Here is a 20,756-nt window from a genome sequence, read left to right on the forward strand (position 1 = left end):
CCTGCCTCCCCCGCCTTTGTACCAGCCCCTGGCCCCATGCCGCCTCCCTGGAGACCCGGATGTGGGGGTCAGGCCCCTGGAGGGTGGTAGCGTGCCAGGCTGCAGGAGGCATTGAGGGAGAACCTGCCCATGGACCCCTCCCTGCCCAGGATGGCTACAGCCAGACCTCCAGCCCCCACAGGAGCCAAAGGGCCTGTCTTTGGCAGAACTGGGCACCTCAAAGGGGAGAATGGCATCAGCCAGTGCACAGGGCCTGACGAAGGCCAGCACTGTCTGGACACTGACAGTGAACCCAGTGGTTGGCAAGCCCCACCCAGGCCACAGGGCGTCCAAGCAGCAGTTTAGCGCCCCTGTCTCGAGGAAGCGAGGCACATTGGGAAAGAATGGAGCCTGAAAGAAGGATAGACATGGGGCTTGGAGAAACACAGGAAACATCAGGAGTTATAATCAGGGACGCCAAGAGGGCAGAGCAGGGCTGCGTCCATGAAACAAGAACAAGACGCCATGAAAAAGGAACTGAGGGTGAAGAGGATCTCTCAGAAGTTAAAAATGGGATTACTCTAATCAAAAAAGAAGTAGTACACATTTAGGAAAGAAAATACCACTCAAAGACAAAAGAGGAAAAGGCAGGGGGAAGATGAATTGCTGGGAAGTTAATCCAGAAGTCCCGCTCTGGCCTACCAGGGTTCCAGAAAGGCGAGAATGAGAAAGGGTGTTATGGCTCAGAACTGGCTTAGAATTCAAGACACCGGGCTTATCCCAACCAGTGCACGAATCCCCAAGGCTGAATGGAAATGCACGCGTGTCAAGGCGTCTCATCCTGAAACTTCAGGGAAAAAAGAATATTCTAAAAGCTTCCATGGTAACAGGAAAGAAACAAGGTCCCACCAAAGGCAGAACAGGAAGGGGCCCCCTGGGTTGTAGGTGGGTGGCACTAAGCAGTTCTGGAATGAAACCATAAAACTTCAGGAGAAACAAAACATTCTATGAGAAAAAAATGTAATCGTAGAGCACGACTTGGCTCAGCAGTGAGTGTGTTCACATTTTCTTAACACGGTGAACACGCATGAGTTATCTTACCCCAAAAATGGGATGCAACAATGTCTGCAGGAAAGAGGTTCCAGTTATGGTGGTTGAAGGTGGGGTGTGTGGGAGACCCAGATTCTCAACTCCACAAAGTCACCCAAAATGTATAACATTAATATACCAATAAATGGCCGGATCAGCATTTAGAAGTAGGGATAGTTACATGGGTTGGTTTTGAATATCACATGAGCCGAGATCGCGCCACTGCCCTCCAGCCTGGGTGACAGAGCGAGACTCTGTCTCAAAAAAAAAAAAAATTATATGACAATTACTTTGATAAAACAAAAATTAAGTTAAAAACATGCTCAGTCACCAAAATTCACTCAAGAAGAAACAAATAACATAATCCTATGGTAATTAAAGAAATTAAATTCATAGTTTAAAACCTTCCAGGAAGAAAATTCCAGGCCCAGGTAGTTTCACTGGTGAATCTTAACAAAAATTTAAGGAATAAATAACACCAATTCTACATGGTTTCTTCCAGAAACATACAAGAGGAGGGATCACTTCCCAACTCATTTCAAGAGGCCAATACTCCTCTGATACCAAACCAGAGACATGACAAGAAAAGAAAAAACAAAGACCAGTGTCTCCCACGAACTCATGCAAAACTCCTCAACAAAACATCGGTAAATCGGGGTTGGTAAAGACATAAAAAGCACAGCACATCACGACCAACTGAGGTTTTTCTCAGGAAAGCAAACTTGGTTCGATATTCAAAACCAACCCATGTAATTCACAATATTAATGCACCAAAGAAAAAATGCCGGCTGTTCATCTCAACAGATGTAGAAAAAGCCTTTGACTAAATTCAATATCCATTCATGATTTTTAAAACAGCACTTTCAGCAATTTAGGAATAGAAGGGAATTTCCTTTTCCTGATAGAGAACATCTACCAAAAAAAAAAAAAAAACCCTACAGCTAACAACATACATAGCAAAAGACTGAATGTTTTCCCGCTAAGATTGAGACCAACCCAAGGATGCCTGCTCCCCACTCCTCTTCAGCACCTGTTGGCAGTCCCAGAGAGAGCAGTGAAGCAAGGAAAATAGAAGCCGTACGATTGGAAAGCGAGAGAATAGAACTGCCTATGTAGAAATTCCCAGGAAACCCACAAAAAAGCTTAAAAAAATTAAGGGAGTTGCTAGCAGCGAACTATTGGAATTCAGATTTTTAAAAATTCATTAATAGCACCAAAAACCATGAATTGCTTACATGCAAGTCTCACAGCCTAGGTCCAGGATCCATCTACGTGCTGATAATTACAGCTAAATACAGCTGATAATTACTGATAAAGACTGAAATCAACGAAGGCCTGCGGTGCTCACGCGCTGAAGACTCAGTGTGACTAAGATGTCCACCCTCCCCATAGTCCATCTCCAGATTCAGTGAAATCCCATTCAGAATCCCATTTTCTGCAGTATTTACAAGCTGATTCTAACATCTTTATGGAAAGACCTAGGAACCGTTTTGAAAAAGCAGCAGTTGGAACTCACACTGCCTGCTTTCAAGATTTGCTCTGAAGCCAACAGCCGGACAGTGTGGGGAAAGGACAGGCGTGGGGTCGTGGACTCAGTCCAGGAATAGAACCACATGAATGGGGCCAGCCGGCATTTGGCAAAGTGAAAAGGCCGGGCACGGAGAAAGAATCGTCTTTTCAACAAATGGGGCTACAACAACTGAACTCCCATATTTTAAAAAAACAACCCATGCCTTATGTTTTATACAAAAATTCAACTCAAGATGGACCATGGCCCTAAACGTAAAACATAACATTTAAAACTATAAAACTTGAAGAAAACATAGAGGTGGCCTTGCTAACGGAGAGTAAGGAAGGAGTTCCCAGACGTGGCGTCAGATGCACGATTCATGAAATATGAAAAGGCATAGGCTTCACTTCATTAGAATCTAAAACTCCTGGCCTAGCCAGGGGCTCAGGCCTGTAATCCTAACACTTTGAGAGGCCAAGGCCGGAAGATCACTTCAGCCCAGGAGTTCACGACCAGCCTGGGCAATATAGCGAGACCCTCATCTCTATTAAAAAAACTCTTTTGACTTTTGTCCACAAAAGACTGTTAAGAGAATGAAAAGACAAGCCTCAGACTGGGAGAAAATATTTGTAAATCACATATCTAACAAAGGACTTGTAATTAAACTACATAAAGAACTGTATAAAAACTGTAAGAAAATAACCTGATTTAAAAAGGGACAAAAGTTTTGAACAGACACTTCACCAAAGAAGACGCGCCTATGGCAAATACAGCGCTGAACTATTATTAGGGAAATACAAAGTTAAGCCACAGGAGCTGTCACTCACATGTTAGAAGGACCCTAATCTAAAAACCAGCCGAGAGCAGCAAGCGCAAAGGAGGGTGCGCGGCCGGCAAGGCTCAGGACCTGCAGGCCGTGGAGTGGCGAGGCCGCCGTGGAGCGCAGAGGCCGGGTACACCTGCGCGTGGGGGGCGGAGGCCGGGTACACCTGCACGTGGGGGGCGGAGGCCGGGTACACCTGCGCGTGGAGCGCGGAGGCCGGGTACACCTGCGCGTGGAGCGCGGAGGCCGGGTACACCTGCGCGTGGAGGGCGGGGGCCGGGTACACCTGCGCGTGGAGCGCGGGGGCCGGGTACACCTGCGCGTGGAGCGCGGGGGCCGGGTACACCTGCGCGTGGAGGGCGGGGGCCGGGTACACCTGCGCTCATCGCACACCAGCGCCCACGCCCAGGACGTACCCGCGGGAAGGACAGCGTGTGTCACGTACAGAGCGAGTGTTCAGCTGGCTTTATTCATCACAGCCCAGCCTGGAAGCAGCCGACAGGGACAGCGACGGCCGGTGCCAGATCAACCCCGGTGCATCCACAGTGCGCGGTGAAAAGCAGCAAAGGGTGGGTGCCCGGGACAGCACGAATCTCGCAGGGCCTGACGCGGGAGAGGCCAGGCCCGGAAGCCACGCTGCGATCCCGTCTACGGGATACCTGGGAAAGCCAGGTGTTGGGGGCCGGGGCCCGGGCCGGTGCTGGGGGCTGGGTGGGCGGGGTCTGGCTGTGAGGCAGGGAACCGGGGGCTGGGGGAGCTGTCCTGCGTCTTCGCGCTGCGTCTTCGCGATGGTGGTGGTTCCAGGACCGTGATTTGTCCAGACCCATAAGGCTGAGCTCTGATGAGCGAGCAGGTCCTTTTGCATAAATCTTTGGGCCCATTTCTGACGTTCCCTGACAACTCCCCAAAATAGAATTTCTAGGTCAAAGTGCACACAGTTTTGAAGGCTTTTAAAATATATTAGTGCAGAATTTTACGAGTTTATACCCTGCCCCGCCTGGACCACCCTGGGCCCAGAACCTTGGCTGTGGCCGTGACCCAGGGGACACTTGTCTGGTGGGGACGGGGCCGAATTTGTGTGGGTGCTTAGGGACCAACTCAGCAGCTTCTAGTAAACGATGAGGAGGGGCCTGCCTGGTAAAGGTGAAGACATGGCTGTCTGGTAAAGGTGAGGATGTGCTTATATGTCTTAGAAGCCAGCTGTTCCACTTCCAGGTACCCTGGGTAAACGCTGGCCGGTGAGCACACAGCGTTCCCAGCAGGCGTGTTTTCGTTTTTGCTTTGGTGATAGTGGATGATGCCGTTTACAGGGCCCGTCATGGTGGCTGCAGCCTCTTCTGCCATTTAGCACAGACTTGCACCGGCGTCGCCACAGGCACGTCCATGAGGGCTCCATGCAGCCCGGCCCACTGACCCCCAACTCGGGTGTGCCTGGGTGGGGACCGTCCCCCGCCCCCGTCTAGCCAGTCCCCACGTCCTGACGTTTCTATCCCAACCCCCGCCCTGCCATCTTTTCTTCTCCCAGTGCCTCCCGGAGGCTGAGCCCTCTTCTCCCACCAGCCTCCCACCTCCAATTTCCGTGGCACAGGCCGACCTCTCTCTGCCAGCACAAAGCCAGAGCTCAGCTCCCCAGCACAGCACAGAAGCTGCAGGGGCTCCGTCCTCATGCCCCTCCCCATGCCTCATGTCCCTGTTCTCAGCCCTCCTCCCGCCCCTCCCTGCGGGCCCCACACCTGCACCCCCAAGAGAATTCGCCCCATCTAGGTCCCACCTAATGACACACACTCGCATTCTCAGGCCTTCAAGGAGGCCCCCAGCTCTGCAGCCCCCACCACTGCTGGATTCCCGTCCTCCGGTGAGAGCACCTCTGTGCTCAGCCCCCGCCTGGCAGGGACTGGCTGGTTCCCCTCCTTGGTTCCCCCAGTGGGATGGAGCCCCGGCCACTGGGTCCCTGGGGGAGAGCCAGGCTGTGATGTCCCGATGCAGCGGGGGAGCAGGGCTGGGTCTGGGTCTGGGCCCGGGCCTGGGCGTGGCAGCTCCCCAGGCCCATGGGGCAGGAATTCTAGATTCTGGGATTTCTTTCATCGTTGCTTTGTGTTTTCTACCTAGAGCTGAGAAATGTTTTTGGTTTCCAAAGAGACCAGACACACCCGAGGCCCACAGACACGTGGGTTCGTGATGGGGAGCCACGGGGGCAGGGGTCCACCCGACTCTGTGTTCCTCAGGCGGGGCTCATCCTGGGGCCCAGGAACTGGGGAGCGGTTTACCCACAGGTTCCTGTGCGTGGGGGCAAACTTGCTTTTCACGTTCACAGAAACACAGTAGCGTGCGGGTTGGTGATGCAGCCAGGACACCATCCCTGAAACGTGATAATCGGAGCGTCCTGACACCGGGACTGGGAAGCCCACGCTGATCTCTGAGTGTGGGGTCCACTTTCCCTCCCCAAAGAAGCGCTTGCCCAGCTCTCGGGGTCCTGTTCACACCCCTCACAGTCCCCAGCCCTTGAACCCGAGACCACAGACCCCACCCTGACAGTAGAGGGCAGAAGCTGCCAGTAGGGCCTGCTCAGAGCACAGAACATCGCGGAGCAGCCCAGGGCTGTGGGGCAGAGTCTGAAGGTGCCTGCCCAGCCAGGGCAGGCAGGAGCCGGCCCTGGGACCCCACAGAAAACCCTGAATGTCTGTTAAAATGCACAAAAAAAAGCCAAACAATCTAGAGGGCGGTGGCGGTGCGGGCCTCAAAGCTGGGTGAGCCAGGCTGAACGTAGACTTCTTTTCTGACCTGATTGTTGGCCAAGTACACCAGGTGCATCAAATCTGATCAATCAGGGTCTGTTTTCTGGGTTGAAAGTTCCGGAAACGTGCCCGCCGACTGTCCCACCTGTGGCTCCGCAGGTGCTCTCTTTCTCACCACGGGCAGACCCGGTCCAGGAGGTTTGTGGCTCTGTGGGTGCAGCTGCACCGGTTCCCTCCTTGTTGTGGGCAGGGGGGCGCTCAGGACACACACTCAGCCCGGGCGCTCCTGCCCCGCTGGTCCCCATGCCTGGCCAGGGACACAGGATTCCTCAGAAGGGCTTGTGTGGAAGGCAGCATTGACCAGTGGTTAGGGCAGTGCCCTGGGGCCAGCCTGCCTGGCTCCAGTCCTGGGCATGCAACCCGGTGACCTGCCCAGGGGACATGGGATGGGGACACACGGGGGACACGAGGGAGATGCCTGTGGGGAGACGGGGACAGGGACATGGGGACATGGGATGGGGACATAGGGACAGGGACATAGGGACATGGGGACAGGGACATGGGGACACAGGACAGGGACATAGGGCCATGGGGACAGGGACATAGGGACATGAGAGCTGCCTAAGGGGACACAAGGACAGGGACACAGGGAGGGACATGGGGACAGGGACATGGGGACATAGGGTCACAGGGACATGGGGACACAGGGACATGGGACAGATGGGGACAGGGTCACAGGGACAGGGACACAGGGAGGGGACATGAGGGAGATGCCTGTGGGGACATGGGGACAGGACACAGGGACGGAAATGCTGAGACAGCAGAGGCGGAGGCCGCCCTGGACCAGAAGCCATGGGGCTGTTTTCAGGACACACTGGGCTCAGAGCCACGGGGCTGCCTTGGGGCCGACCTGTGCTGAGATGCCCCAGGCTGCTTCCTCTCAGCAGGTGTCTCAAGGTTCACGGGTCTTGAGCTCCGGCCTGATTTGTCACCTCCTGGTCACTGCCTCGCAGAGACAGACGTGGGAGGGAGGAGTCGGCCTGGGCACCTCCTGAGCTGAGAACTTTCTAACCACTCAAGTCCCGATGCCCCCCCAGCTGGGCACATCAGGGTTTCAAACCCGGATCCAGCCTCCCCGGGGCTCACACACCGTGGATGCCCAAGCCTGGCGTCCCGAGGGCTCACAGCCCCAGTGGTTCAGAGTGCCTAGGCCCCTGAGCTCTGCCCCGCGAGCCTCCTGCACCCGGACACGTTGCCAGGTGGGAGGGGCTCTGCAGGGGCTCCCTCGGGCACGGATCAGGGCTCGGGGGGTGGCTCCCCCACTTTTCCCAGGGCCTGTGAGGTTCGGGAATGGACTGGAGCCGGGGATCCACGCAGCAGCCCACCCACCTTGAATGTCAATCAAGACTTCACTGTGGTCCGTGGTCAGAGAAGGCTGCAGAGGGAGGTGAACAGGGAGTGGACATCTGACGGGGCCACCGTCTCAGGCTCACAGGGTAATAGCCTTGGAGACAGATGGTGAAGGCCACACAACATTCTAAATGCATTTAACACCCTTTAAAACGGTTCAGATGGTGTCTTGTTACATGTATTTTACCACAGTTTTTAAAATGCTAGGACAAAACCCACGCCCCAGACCTAGGCCTCGGGGGGTGGAGGAGGCCGCGGGGAGCACCCGCCAGGCCCAGATTCATCCCTGTCCATGCGGTGGGGACCACGTGTGGGGTGGCTGGGACCGGTCCACGGGGCTTCCACCAGCTGTGCCGACAGGCTGCAGACTCCTGAGAAGGTCCCCAGCCCACATCTGGGGCTGGGTCGGCCCTGAGGCTGCAATGGGGCTGGGACAGCGGCATCCTCCTTATGAGGCTGCAGTGAGACTAGGACAGCAGTGTCCTCCTTATGAGGCTGCAGTGAGACTAGGACAGCAGTGTCCTCCTTATGAGGCTGCAGTGAGACTAGGACAGCAGTGTCCTCCTTATGAGGCTGCAGTGAGACTAGGACAGCGGTGTCCTCCTTATGAGGCTGCAGTGAGACTAGGACAGTGGCGTCCTCCTTATGAGGCTGCAGTGAGACTAGGACAGCGGCGTCCTCCTTATGAGGCTGCAGTGAGACTAGGACAGCAGTGTCCTCCTTATGAGGCTGCAGTGAGACTAGGACAACAGTGTCCTCCTTATGAGGCTGCAGTGAGACTAGGACAACGGTGTCCTCCTTATGAGGCTGCAGTGAGACTAGGACAACAGTGTCCTCCTTATGAGGCTGCAGTGAGACTAGGACAGTGGCGTCCTCCTTATGAGGCTGCAGTGAGACTAGGACAGCGGCGTCCTCCTTATGAGGCTGCAGTGAGACTAGGACAGTGGCGTCCTCCTTATGAGGCTGCAGTGGGGCTGGGACAGTGGCGTCCTCCCCCTGAAGCCGCTGTGCGGTTCTCAGTCCCATTTCCCTGATGACCAGTGATGTCAAGCATCTTTTTGTGTCCTTCCTGACAGTTGAGAGCTCTTCTTTGAGGAATGTCTATTCAGACCTTTTGCCCAATTTTTTTTTTTTTTTTTTTAAGAGAGTCTCGCTCTGTCGCCCAGGTGATCTCAGCTTACTGCAATCTCCACCTCCCAGGTTCAAGCAATTCTCGTGCCTCGGCCTCCCAAGTAGCTTGGGATTACAGACGTCCACCACCACACCCAGCTTTTTTTTTTTTTTTTTTTTTTGTATTTTCAGTGGAGACAGGTTTTCATCATGTTACTCAGGCTGGTCTCAAACTCCTGACCTCAAATGATCTGCCCACCTTGGCCTCCCAAAGTGCTGGGATTACAAGCATGAGCCACCATGCTGGCCCTCCTTCGCCCAATTTTAAATTGGGTTGTCTTTTTATTATTGAGCTGTAAGAGTTTCTTATCTATCCTGGATGCAAGTCCCTTATCAAATATCTGATTTCCAAATACTTCCTTCCATTGTGTGGGTTGTCTGTTCACTTTCTTGCTGTTGTCCTTTGAGGCACAAAAGTTTTTAATTTTTGTAAAGTTGGGTTTATCAATTTTTTGTGCTTTTGATGCCATATCTCATAGCCCTTGGCTAATCCTTTGTCATGAAGATTTTACCCCAAGTCTGCTTCTAAAGTTCTGTAACTTTAGCGCCCACATTTTGAGCTTTGGTCCGTTTTTTCTTAATTTTTGCATATGGTTCAGGTAAGCGCTCAGCTGGATTCTTTTGTGTGTGGACATCCAGGCACCCCAGTACTGCTTGATAACGAATTGTTCTTTCTCTATCAAATGGTCAAAATTTAGAGTTTCTTCCAACAGTGTTTTGTAGATATCAGAGTATAAGTTTTTTTGTTCTTTTGTTAGTTATTCTGATGCATTTATTCCTTTTGATGCTGTTGTGAAGGGAATTACATTAATTGTTCATTGCGAGTGTATAGAGATAAAATTGATTGTTGTCACATATTCTACAACCTTGTTGAACTCACTAGTTTTAATGGATGTTTTTAGTGGATTCCTAAGGATTTTCTATATAAGAGGTCCTGTCATTTGTGAACCAACATGACATGACCTTCTCATTGACCTAATAGGCGTCTGTTTAACCTGCCTGATCGCCCTGGCTGGAACATCCAGTACAGAGTCCACTGGAAGCGACGAGAACAGGCGTTGGCGTCTCGTTCCTGAACGGAGGGAGCACGGAGTCTTGTTACCACGTGTGATGTTAGCTGTGGGGTTTCTATAGATGCCCTTTTTGAGGAGATTTCCTGTCTGTTGAGTGTTTCTGTCATGAAAAGATGTTGGATTTTGTCAAAAGCTTTTTCTTCATCAGTTGACATGATTGTGTGATTTTTCTTTTCTATAATATGGATATGATGTATCACGTTAATTGATTTTCAGATGTTAAGCCTGCCTTGCGTCCTTGGGATAAATCCCGCTCAGTCCCGATGTCTAATTCTTTTTCTACACTGCTGAATTCAGCTTGTTGATATTTTGTTGAATCTTTTAACATTGGTGTTCACATGTGGTTTTCTTGTGATGCTTCATCTGGTTTTTGTATCAGGGTGATGTTGGCCTCATAGAATGAGCTGGGAACCATTCTCTCCACTTCTATATTTTCATAATAGTTTGTGAGGAATTGGTATTAATTCCTTTTTTATGAATAAAATTTTTGTAAATTGTTTAATAATCTCAGGTTTTATTTTAGGTTCGGGGGTATGTGTGCAGGTCTGCTACCCGGACATATTGTGTGATGCTGAGGTTTGGGGTAGGATTGGTCCTGTCACCCAGGTACCAAGCACAGCACCCAACAGCACGTTTCCAGCCTTTGCTCCTTCCCGCTCCCCACTGGCAGTCTGCAGTGTCTGCTCTTGCCCTCTTTGTGTCCATGAGCACCCAGCGTTTCGCTCGCACTTACGAGTGAGAACATGCCGTGTTTGGTCTTCTGTTCCTGCGTTAATTTGCTTAGGATAATGGCCTCCAGCTGCAGAGGACAAGACGTCATTCTTTCTGTGGCTGTGGATATTCTCCTTTGACTGTTTGCTTGGATTCAGTGAAGCATCTGGCCCTGGGCTTTTGTTGTGGGTAGTTTGAGGGTTTCTGACTGAGTCTCTTCACTGATGATTAGTCTGTGCAGAGTCTGTTTCTTCTTCTTGTTTCTGCAGTTTGTTTTTCTGTGAATGGATCCATTTTACCTAAGTTATCTACTGTGATGGTGCACAATTATTCACAGTGCTGCTTTATCACCCTTTTTATGTCTGTAAGAGCAGGAATCACATCTCTGCTTTCATTTCTGATTCTAGTCAATGGAATTTTCTCTTTTTCTTCTGCTCAAACGAGCTAAAGATTTGTTGATTTTGTTGATCTTTTCCAAGAACCAGCCTTTGGCTTCATTGGTTTCTCTATGGGTTTTGTCTTCTCTGTTTCATTAATTCCTGCTCTCATCTTTCTTATTTCCTTCCCCCACCTGCTTTAAGTTTTATTTACTTTTGTATTCCCAGTTGTCTTACGGTGGAGTGTGAGCTTATTGATTTGAGATCTTTCTTCTTTCTTATAGGCATTGACAGCTATAAATTTTCCTCTAAGCATTACTTTTTCTTTCTTTATTTTTTATTTTTTTTCGAGACAGGGTCTCGCTCTGTCACCCAGGCTGGAGTGCAGTGGCACCATCATGGCTCACTGAAGCCACAACCTTTTAGACTCAAGGGATCCTCCCATCTCAGCCCCCCGAGTAGCTGGGACTGCAGGCATGAACCACCACACCCAGCTAATTTTTGTATGTCTTGTAGAGATGGGGTTTCACTGTGTTGCCCAGGCTGGTCTCCAACTCCTGAGCTTAAGTGATCCTCCTGCCTCGGCCTCCCAAAATGCTGGGGTTACAGGCATGAGCCACCGCACTGGCCCTCTAAGCATTACTTTAGCTGCACTATATAAGTTTGGATATGCTGTGTCTGCATTCTTACTCATCTCCAAGTCTGACTCCCTTCTGATTTCTTGGTTGGCCTCTTTGATTATCTGGGAATACGTTTAATTTCCACATATTTGTGAGGTTCTCAATTTTTCTCCTGTTATTAATTTCTAATATTCTATTGTGGATGGAGAGTATACTTGTATTATTTCTATCCTTTTAAATGTATTGAGGTTGGTTCTGTGGCCTGGTATGTGTCCTGTTCTGGAGTCTGTTCCGTGTGCACATTGAAAAAATGTATATTGAGTTGTTCGGTGACGTGTTCTACGGATGTCTGTGAGGTCCATTTGGATTATGGTGTTGTTCACGCCTTCTGTTTCCTTGACTCTCCTGTGTACTTGTTCTACCCATTATTGAAAGTGCAGTATTAATTAGCTGGGCACAGTGGTGCAAGCCTGTAGTCCCAGCTACTCAGGAGGCTGAGACAAGAGAATCACTTGAACCTGGGAGGCAGAGGTTGCAGTGAGCCGAGATCACAACACTGCACTCCAGCCTGGACGACAGAGCAAGACTCCATCTTAAAAAAAAAAAAAAGGGCAGTATTGAAGTCTCCAACTATTATTATGGAATGTCTCTTTCTCAATTTCTGTTTGTGTTCAGTTTTTGCTTCATTTACTTATTGCTGTATTATTATTGGTGCATACATTTTAATTGTTATATCTTCTTGATGGATTGACCTGTTGATCATTACATATTATCTCTAATAATATTTTTTGTTTTAACGTCCACTTTGTCTATTAGTATAGTCATTCCAGCTTTCCTGTGGTTGCTGTTTGGATGATATATCTTTTCCCATCTTTTTACATTGTATCTATTTGTGTATTTGAATATAAAGTGTGTCTCCTGTAGACAACATATAGTTCAACTATTTTTCAAAACCCAGTCTGCCTTTTGATTGGGTTGTTCACTCCATTCACATCTAATGGTATGATTGATATAGTTGCGGCTGTGTCTGCTTTTGATTCGGTTGTCAAGCCATTCATAACGATTGATATAGTTGGGTCTGTGGCTGCTTTTGACTCGGTTGTTCACTCCATTCACATCTAATGTTATGCTTGATATAGATGGATCTGTGTCTGCTTTTGATTGGGTTGTTCACTCCATTCACATCTAATGTTACAATTGATATAGTTGGGTCTGTGTCTGCTTTTGATTGGGTTGTTCATGCCATTCGTAACGACTGATATAGTTGGGTTCATGTCTGCTTTTGATTGGGTTGTTCACTCCATTGACATCTAATGTTACGATTCATATAGTTCGGTCTGTGTCTGCTTTTTATTGGGTTGTTCACGCCATTCACATCTAATGTTATGATTGATATAGTTGGGTCTGTGTCCGCTTTTGATTGGGTTCTTCACTCCATTCACATCTAATGGTATGATTCATATACTTGGGTCTGTGTCTGCTTTGGATTGGGTTGTTCACTCCATTCACATCTAATGTTATGATTGATATAGTTGGGTCTGTGTCTGCTTTTGATTGGGTTGTTCAGTGCATTCATAACGATTGATATAGTTGGGTCTGCGTCTGCTTTTGATTGGGTTCTTCACTCCATTCCCATCTGATGTTAACCGTTGATATAGTTGGTTCTGTGTCTGCTTTTGATTGGGTTGTTCACACCATTCATAATGATTGATATAGTTGGGTCCGTGTCTGCTTTTGATTGGGTTGTTCACTCCATTCACATCTAATGTTACGATTGATATAGCTGGGTCTGTGTCTGCTTTGGATTGGGTTGTTCACTCCATTCACATCTAATGGTAGGATTGATATAGCTGGGTCTGTGTCGACTTTTGATTGGGTTGTTCACTCTATTCACATCTAATGGTACTATTGATATAGTTGGGTCTGTGTCTGCTTTTGATTGGGTTGTTCACTCCATTCAAAATGATTGATATAATTGGGTCTGTGTCTTCTTTTAATCGGGTTGTTCATGCCATTAATAACGATTGATATAGTTGGGTCTGTGTGTGCTTTTGATTGGGTTGTTCACTCCATTCACATCTGATGTTACCCATTGATATAGTTCGTTCTGTGTCTGCTTTTGATTGGGTTGTTCATGCCATTCATAACGATTGATATAGTTGGGTCCATGTCTGCTTTTGATTGGGTTGTTCACTCCATTCACATCTAATGTTACAATTCATATAGTTGGGTCTCTGTCTGCTTTTGATTGGGTTGTTCACGCCATTCATAACGATTGATATAGTTGGGTCCCTGTCTGCTTTTGATTGTGGTGTTCACTCCATTCACATCTAATGTTATGATTGATATAGCTATGTCTGTGTCTGCTTTGGATTGGGTTGTTCACTCCATTCACATCTAATGTTATGATTGATATTGGTGGGTCTGTGTCTGCTTTGGATTGGGTTGTTCACTCCATTCACATCTAATATGATGATTAATATAGTTGGGTCTGTGTCTGCTTTTGATTGGGTTGTTCATTCCAATCACATCTAATGTTATGATTGATATAGTTGGGTCTGTGTCTGCTTTTGATTGCGTTGTTCACTCCATTTACATCTAATGTTATGATTCATATAGTTGCGTCTGTCTGCTTTTGATTGAGTTGTTCACTCCATTGACATCTAATGGTACGATTGATACAGTTGGGTCTGTGTCTGCTTTTGATTGGGTTGTTCACGACATTCACATCTAATGGTACGATTGATATAGCTGGGTCTGTGTCTGCTTTTGATTGGGTTGTTCACTCCATTCACATCTAATGATACGATTGATATAGCAGGGTCTCTGTTTTTGATTGGGTTGTTCACTCCATTCTCATCTAATGTTACGATTGATATAGCTGGGTCTGTGTCTGCTTTTGATTGGGTTGTTCACTCCATTCACATCTAATGTTATGATTGATATAGTTGGGTCTGTGTCTGCTTTTCACTGGGTTGTTCACTCCATTCAGATCTAATGGTACGATTGATATTGTTGGCTCTGTCTGCTTTGGTTTGGGTTGTTCACGACATTCTCATCTAATGTTACGATTGATATAGCAGGGTCTGTGTCTGCTTTTGATTGGGTTGTTCACTCCATTCACATCTAATGTTATGATTGATATAGTTGGGCCTGTGTCTGCTTTTGATTGGTTGTTCACTCCATTCAGATCTAATGGTACGATTGATATAGTTGGCTCTGTCTGCTTTTGATTGGGTTGTTCACTCCATTCACATCTAATGGTACGATTGATATAGCAGGGTCTCTGCTTTTTATTGGGTTGTTCACTCCATTCACATCTAATGTTACGATTGATATAGCTGGGTCTGTGTCTGCTTTGGATTGGGTTGTTCACTCCATTCACATCTAATGGTACTATTGATATAGTTCGGTCTGTGTCTGCTTTTGATTGGGTTGTTCACTCCATTCATAATGATTGATATAGTTGGGTCTGTGTCTTCTTTTGATTGGGTTGTTCATGCCATTAATAACGATTGATATAGTTGGGTCTGCGTCTGCTTTTGATTGGGTTGTTCACTCCATTCACATCTGATGTTAACCATTGATATAGTTAGTTCTGGGTCTGCTTTTGATTGAGTTGTTCACGCCATTCATAACGATTGATATAGTTGGGTCCGTGTCTGCTTTTGATTGGGTTGTTCACTCCATTCTCATCTAATGTGACGATTCATATAGTTGGGTCTCTGTGTGGTTTTGATTGCGTGGTTCACACCATTCATAACCATTGATATAGTTATGTCTGTGTCTGCTTTTGATTGGGTTGTTCACTCCATTCACATCAAATGTTATGATTGATATAGCTGTGTGTCTGTCTGCTTTTGATTGGGTTGTTTACTCCATTCACATCTAATGTTATGATTGATATAGCTGGGTCTGTGTCTGCGTTTGATTGGGTTGTTCACTCCATTCACATCTAATCTTACGATTAATGTAGTTGGGTCTGTGTCTGCTTTGGATTGAGTTGTTCACTCCATTCACATCTAATATGATGATTAATATAGTTGGGTCTGTGTCTGCTTTTGACTGGGTTGTTCACTCCATTCACATCTAATGGTACTATTGATATAGTTGGGTCTGTGTCTGCTTTTGATTGGGTTGTTCACTCCATTCACATCGAATGTTACGATTGATATAGCTGGGTCTGTGTCTGCTTTTGATTGGGTTGTTCACTCCATTCACATCTAATGTTACGATTGATATAGCTGGGTCTGTGTCTGCTTTGGATTGGGTTGTTCACTCCATTCACATCTAATGGTACTATTGATATAGTTCGGTCTGTGTCTGCTTTTGATTGGGTTGTTCACTCCATTCATAATGATTGATGTAGTTGGGTCTGTGTCTGCTTTTGATTGGGTTGTTCACTCCATTCATGATGATTGATGTAGTTGGGTCTGTGTCTTCTTTTGATTGGGTTGTTCATGCCATTAATAACGATTGATATAGTTGAGTCTGCGTCTGCTTTTGATTGGATTGTTCACTCCATTCATATCTGATGTTAACCATTGATATAGTTGGTTCTGTGTCTTTTGATTGGGTTGTTCATGCCATTAATAACGATTGATATAGTTGGATCCTTGTCTGCTTTTGATTGGGTTGTTCACTCCATTCACATCGAATGTTACAATTCATATAGTTGGGTCTCTGTCTGCTTTTGATTGCGTGGTTCACACCATTCATAATGATTGATTTGGTTGGGTCCATGTCTGCTTTTGATTGGGTTGTTCACTCCATTCACATCTAATGTTATGATTGATATAGCTATGTGTGTGTCTGCTTTTGATTGGGTTGTTCACTCCATTCACATCTAATGTTACCATTGATATAGCTGGGTCTGTGTCTGCATTTGATTGGGTTGTTCACTGCATTCACATCTAATCTTACTATTAATATAGTTGGGTCTGTGTCTGCTTTTTATTGGGTTGTTCACTCCGTTCACATCTAATATGATGATTAATATAGTTGGGTCTGTGTCTGCTTTGTATTGGGTTGTTCACTCCATGCACATCTAATATGATTAATATAGTTGGGTCTGTGTCTGCTTTTGATTGGGCTGTTCACTCCATTTACATCTGATTATGATTGATATAGTTGCGTCTGTGTCTGCTTTTGATTGGGTTGTTCACTCCATTGACATCTAATGGTACGACTGATATAGTTGGGTCTGTGTCTGCTTTTGATTGGGTTGTTCACGACATTCACATCTAATGGTACGATTGATATAGTTGGGTCTGTGTCTACTTTTGATTGTGTTGTTCACTCCATTCACGTCTAATGTTACGATTGATATAGCTGGGTGTGTGTCTGCTTTGGATTGTGTTTTTCACTCCATTCTTGTCTAATGTTACGATCGATAAAGCTGGGTCTGTGTCTGCTTTGGATTGGGTTGTTCACTCCATTCACATCTAATGTTATGATTGGGATAGTTGGGTTTGTGTCTGCTTTTGATTGGGTTGTTCACTCCATTCATAACGATTGATATAGTTGGGTCTTTGCCTTTGATTGGGTTGTTCATGCCATTAATAACGATTGATATAGTTGGGTTTGTGTCTGCTTTTGATTGGGTTGTTCACTCCTTTCACATCTAATGTTATGATTGATATAGTTGGGTCTGTGTCTACTTTTGATTGGGTTGCTCACTGCATTCACATCTAGTGTTACGATTGGTATAGTTGGGTCTGTGTCTGCTTTTGATTCGTTTTTCACTCCATTGACATCTAATGTTACGATTGATATAGTTGAGTCCGTGTCTGCTTTTGATTGGGTGGTTTTCTCCATTCACATCTAATGTTATGATTGATATAGCTGGGTCTGTGTCTGCTTTCGATTGGGTTGTTCACTGCATTCATATCTAATGTTATGATTTATATAGTTGGATCTCTGTCTGCTTTTGATTGGGTTGTTGATGCCATTCATAATGATTGATATAGTTGGGTCTGTGTCTGCTTTTGATTGGGTTGTTCAGTCTATTCATAACGATTGATATAGTTGCGTCTGTGTCGTCTTTTGATTGGGTTGTTCAGTCCATTCACATCTAATGTTACGATTGATATAGCTGGGTCTGTGTCTGCTTTTGATTGGTTGTTCACTGCATTTCCATCTAGTGTTATGATTGATAATAGTTGGGTCCGTGTCCGCTTTTGATTGGGTTGTTCACTCCATTCACATCTAATGGTTCGATTGATATAGCTGGGTCTGTGTCTCCTTTTGATTGGGTTGTTCACTCTATTCATATCTAACGTTACGGTTCATATAGTTGGGTCTGTGTCTGCTTTTAATTGGATTGTTCACTCCATTCACATCTAATGTTATCATTCATATAGATGGGTCCATGTCTGCTTTTGTTTGGGTTGTTTACTCCATTCACATGTAATGGTATGATTCATATAGTTGGGTCTGAGTCTGCTTTTGATTGTTTTGTTCACTCCATTCATAACGATTTGTATAGTTGGGTCTGTGTTTCCTTTTGGTTGGGTTGTTCACTCCATTCATAATGATTGATATAGTTGGGTCTGTGTTTGCTTTTTTTGGGTTGTTCATGCCATTCATAACAATTGATACAGTTGGGTCTGTGACTGCTTTTGATTGGGTTGTTCACTCTATTCACATGTAATGTTACAATTAATATAGTTGAGTCTGTGTCTGCTTTTGATTGGGTTGTTCACTCCATTCACATCTAATGTTATGATTGATATAGTTGGGTCTGTGTCTGCCACATCTTATTTTCTGTTTCATGCCCCTCACGGAGCACGTTGTTTCTGTATCCTTCCTGAACTGCTTTCTTTTGTATGGCGTGAATATTTTTTAATGGAGCATTTTAATTCCACTAATTATATATATATATATATATATATATATTTTTTTTTTTTTTTGAGATGGAGTCTCACTCTGTCGCCCAGGTTGGAGTGCAGTGGCACAATCTCTGCTCACTGCAGTCTCCACCTCCCGGGTTCAAGCAATTCTCCTGCCTCAGCTTCCCAAGTAGCTGGGATTATAGGCACATGCAACCACACCCAGCTAATTTTTGTATTTTTAGTAGAGACTGGGTTTTGCCATGTTGGCCAGGCTGGTCTCAAACCCCTGACCTCAGGTGATCCACCTGACTTGGCCTCCCAAAGTGCTGGGACCACAGGCATGAGCCACCACACCCAGCCCACTAATGATATTTAAAAAAAATTTTTTTAGTTATTTCTTTTAGTGGTTGCTTTGGAATTTACTACAAATAGTCAGAACCTGCTTCAGGTTTGTGCGTAATTCCAGTGAGATGGAGATGTTATGCCTATATAGCTGTATTCCCTTTTGGTGCGATTGTTGTGATACACATTGTTACAATTATTGCTTTTGCTTCACTATCTGTCATCTCCTTAGACCATTACACCTGTGCTCCCACACATCTCCTTTGTGCTTTTATTGGCAAATACATTGCACATATATTACATTTCTATATACTGCAAGCTTAATACATTATATACATCTTATTTTTATACAGTTGCTATTCAAATCCGTTAAAAAACGCATTTATAGTGTCTTTTCTAATTACATAATTACCTTTACTAACACTTTTTGTGTTGATCCAGATTATCATCTGGGGTCACCTGCTTTCAGCCTGAAGAACTTTCTTTGGTATTTCTTGTGAGGCAGGTCTGCTAGCAGTGAATTCTCTCAATTTTTGTTTACCTGGGAAAGTGTTTATTTTTTACTTTCATTTTTCAACAGTAACTTTACTGGATATAGGATTCTTGATTGGCAGGGTTTTTTTCCTTTGAGCACTTTGGATATGCTGTCCCACTGCCTTCTGGCTTGCAGTGTTTCTGCTGATAAGTCAGCTGTTTATCTGTGAAGTTCCCTTGTAAGTGATCTTCATTTTGCTCTTGCCACTTCAATACTTTTTCCTTGTCTTTGACCTTCATTACTTGTATTATGATGTGTCCACCTGCAGGTCTCTGTGTTTATCCTGCTTGGAATTCATTGAGCTTCCTGGATATGTAGGTTATTGTTTTTAAAAAATTGTTTTTTTTTTCCAGCATTATCTCTTTGCATAGTTTTTCTTTTCCCTTCTCTCCTTGGGTATTCCCATTATGCATATATTGGTGCATATAATGGTGTCCCACACTTCCCAAAGCGCTGTTTGCTTTATTCTTTTTCTCTCTGTTCTTCAACATAATTCCTGTCTAACTATCTTCATGTTTACTAATTCTTTTTTCTGCCAGTTAAAATCTGTTAAGCTTTTCTAGTGATTTTTAAATTATTTTATTTCAATTATTGCACTTTTCAATTCCAGAATTTCCGTTTGGGTATTTTTTTAAATGTCCATCTCTTTACCAACAGCCTCTTTTTGTGGCATGTTCATTTATGCGTCCTTTAGTTTTGTGAACATATTGATAGTGGCTGCTTTGAAATCTCATTCTGTTAAATTTGACATTTGGTCACTCTCACAGTAGTTTTTGTTGCTTTCTTCCTAATGTATGAGTCATACTTTCCTTCTTTTTCTTTTTCTTCCTTCCCTCCTCCTCCTCCACATATCCCGTCATTCTTTGTTAGAAACTAGACATTTTAGACAAGATATTCTAGCCCTTTGGGTAGTCCCCATCCTGGGCCTGTTATTCACTGGTTTAGTCTTTTGGTGACTGTCTGGGTTACTGTCGTGAAGCCTGTGTGCTCCTCTTCCTCCCCAGCAACAGTCTCTGTGTCGGAGCAGCACCCGTGTGCCACCGTCACCCTGGGATGACAGGGTTTGGGGAGTAACCTCTTCTCTGTCTCACTGACCACACCCAGTAGTTAAACTCCTAGTAGCCAGCTGAGAGCTCTGTTATTCCTTTACAACCTGCTCGTATGGCAGCTCCTCCTCATTGCTTTCTGAGAGTGCCTGACTGACATTGTTCTGACCCCAGGAGGGCTCCTGCCAGCTGTCTTCTCCCCTCATTCCCCGGCATCTTAGCCAGCCTGCAGTCTAGGCATGAATCTGCTAATTCCCTTCACCACCACCTCCAGGAGCATTGAGAGTGCCCTTCGGTGTAAACTTCTTCGTGTTCCGTTGCAAATGAAGTCAGTTCCTTTGAAAAGAGATTACTTCCTTCATCTCCCTCCAGGCAGGAATCTCTGAGCCACGGATTTGGGGGATGGGGACAGCTGCGAGCCTCAGTGTGAATGATACCCTCCCTCTCTAGGAGCTGAGAGTGAGCCAGGGGTTTGGGGGATGGGGACAATGGCGAGCCTCAGT

The 20,756-nt window shown here is 46.1% G+C and overlaps 1 protein-coding gene across 1 annotated transcript in view; it reads left to right on the forward strand.

Moving 5' to 3' along the window:
* Window positions 1–20,756, forward strand: part of KCNG2 (potassium voltage-gated channel modifier subfamily G member 2) — a 37,535-nt gene that overhangs the window by 14,925 nt on the left and 1,854 nt on the right. The gene's annotated exons all lie outside the window — the stretch shown is intronic.

Source organism: Pongo abelii, chromosome 17, assembly GCF_028885655.2.
Source record: "Pongo abelii isolate AG06213 chromosome 17, NHGRI_mPonAbe1-v2.0_pri, whole genome shotgun sequence".
Taxonomy (NCBI): Eukaryota; Metazoa; Chordata; class Mammalia; order Primates; family Hominidae; genus Pongo; species Pongo abelii.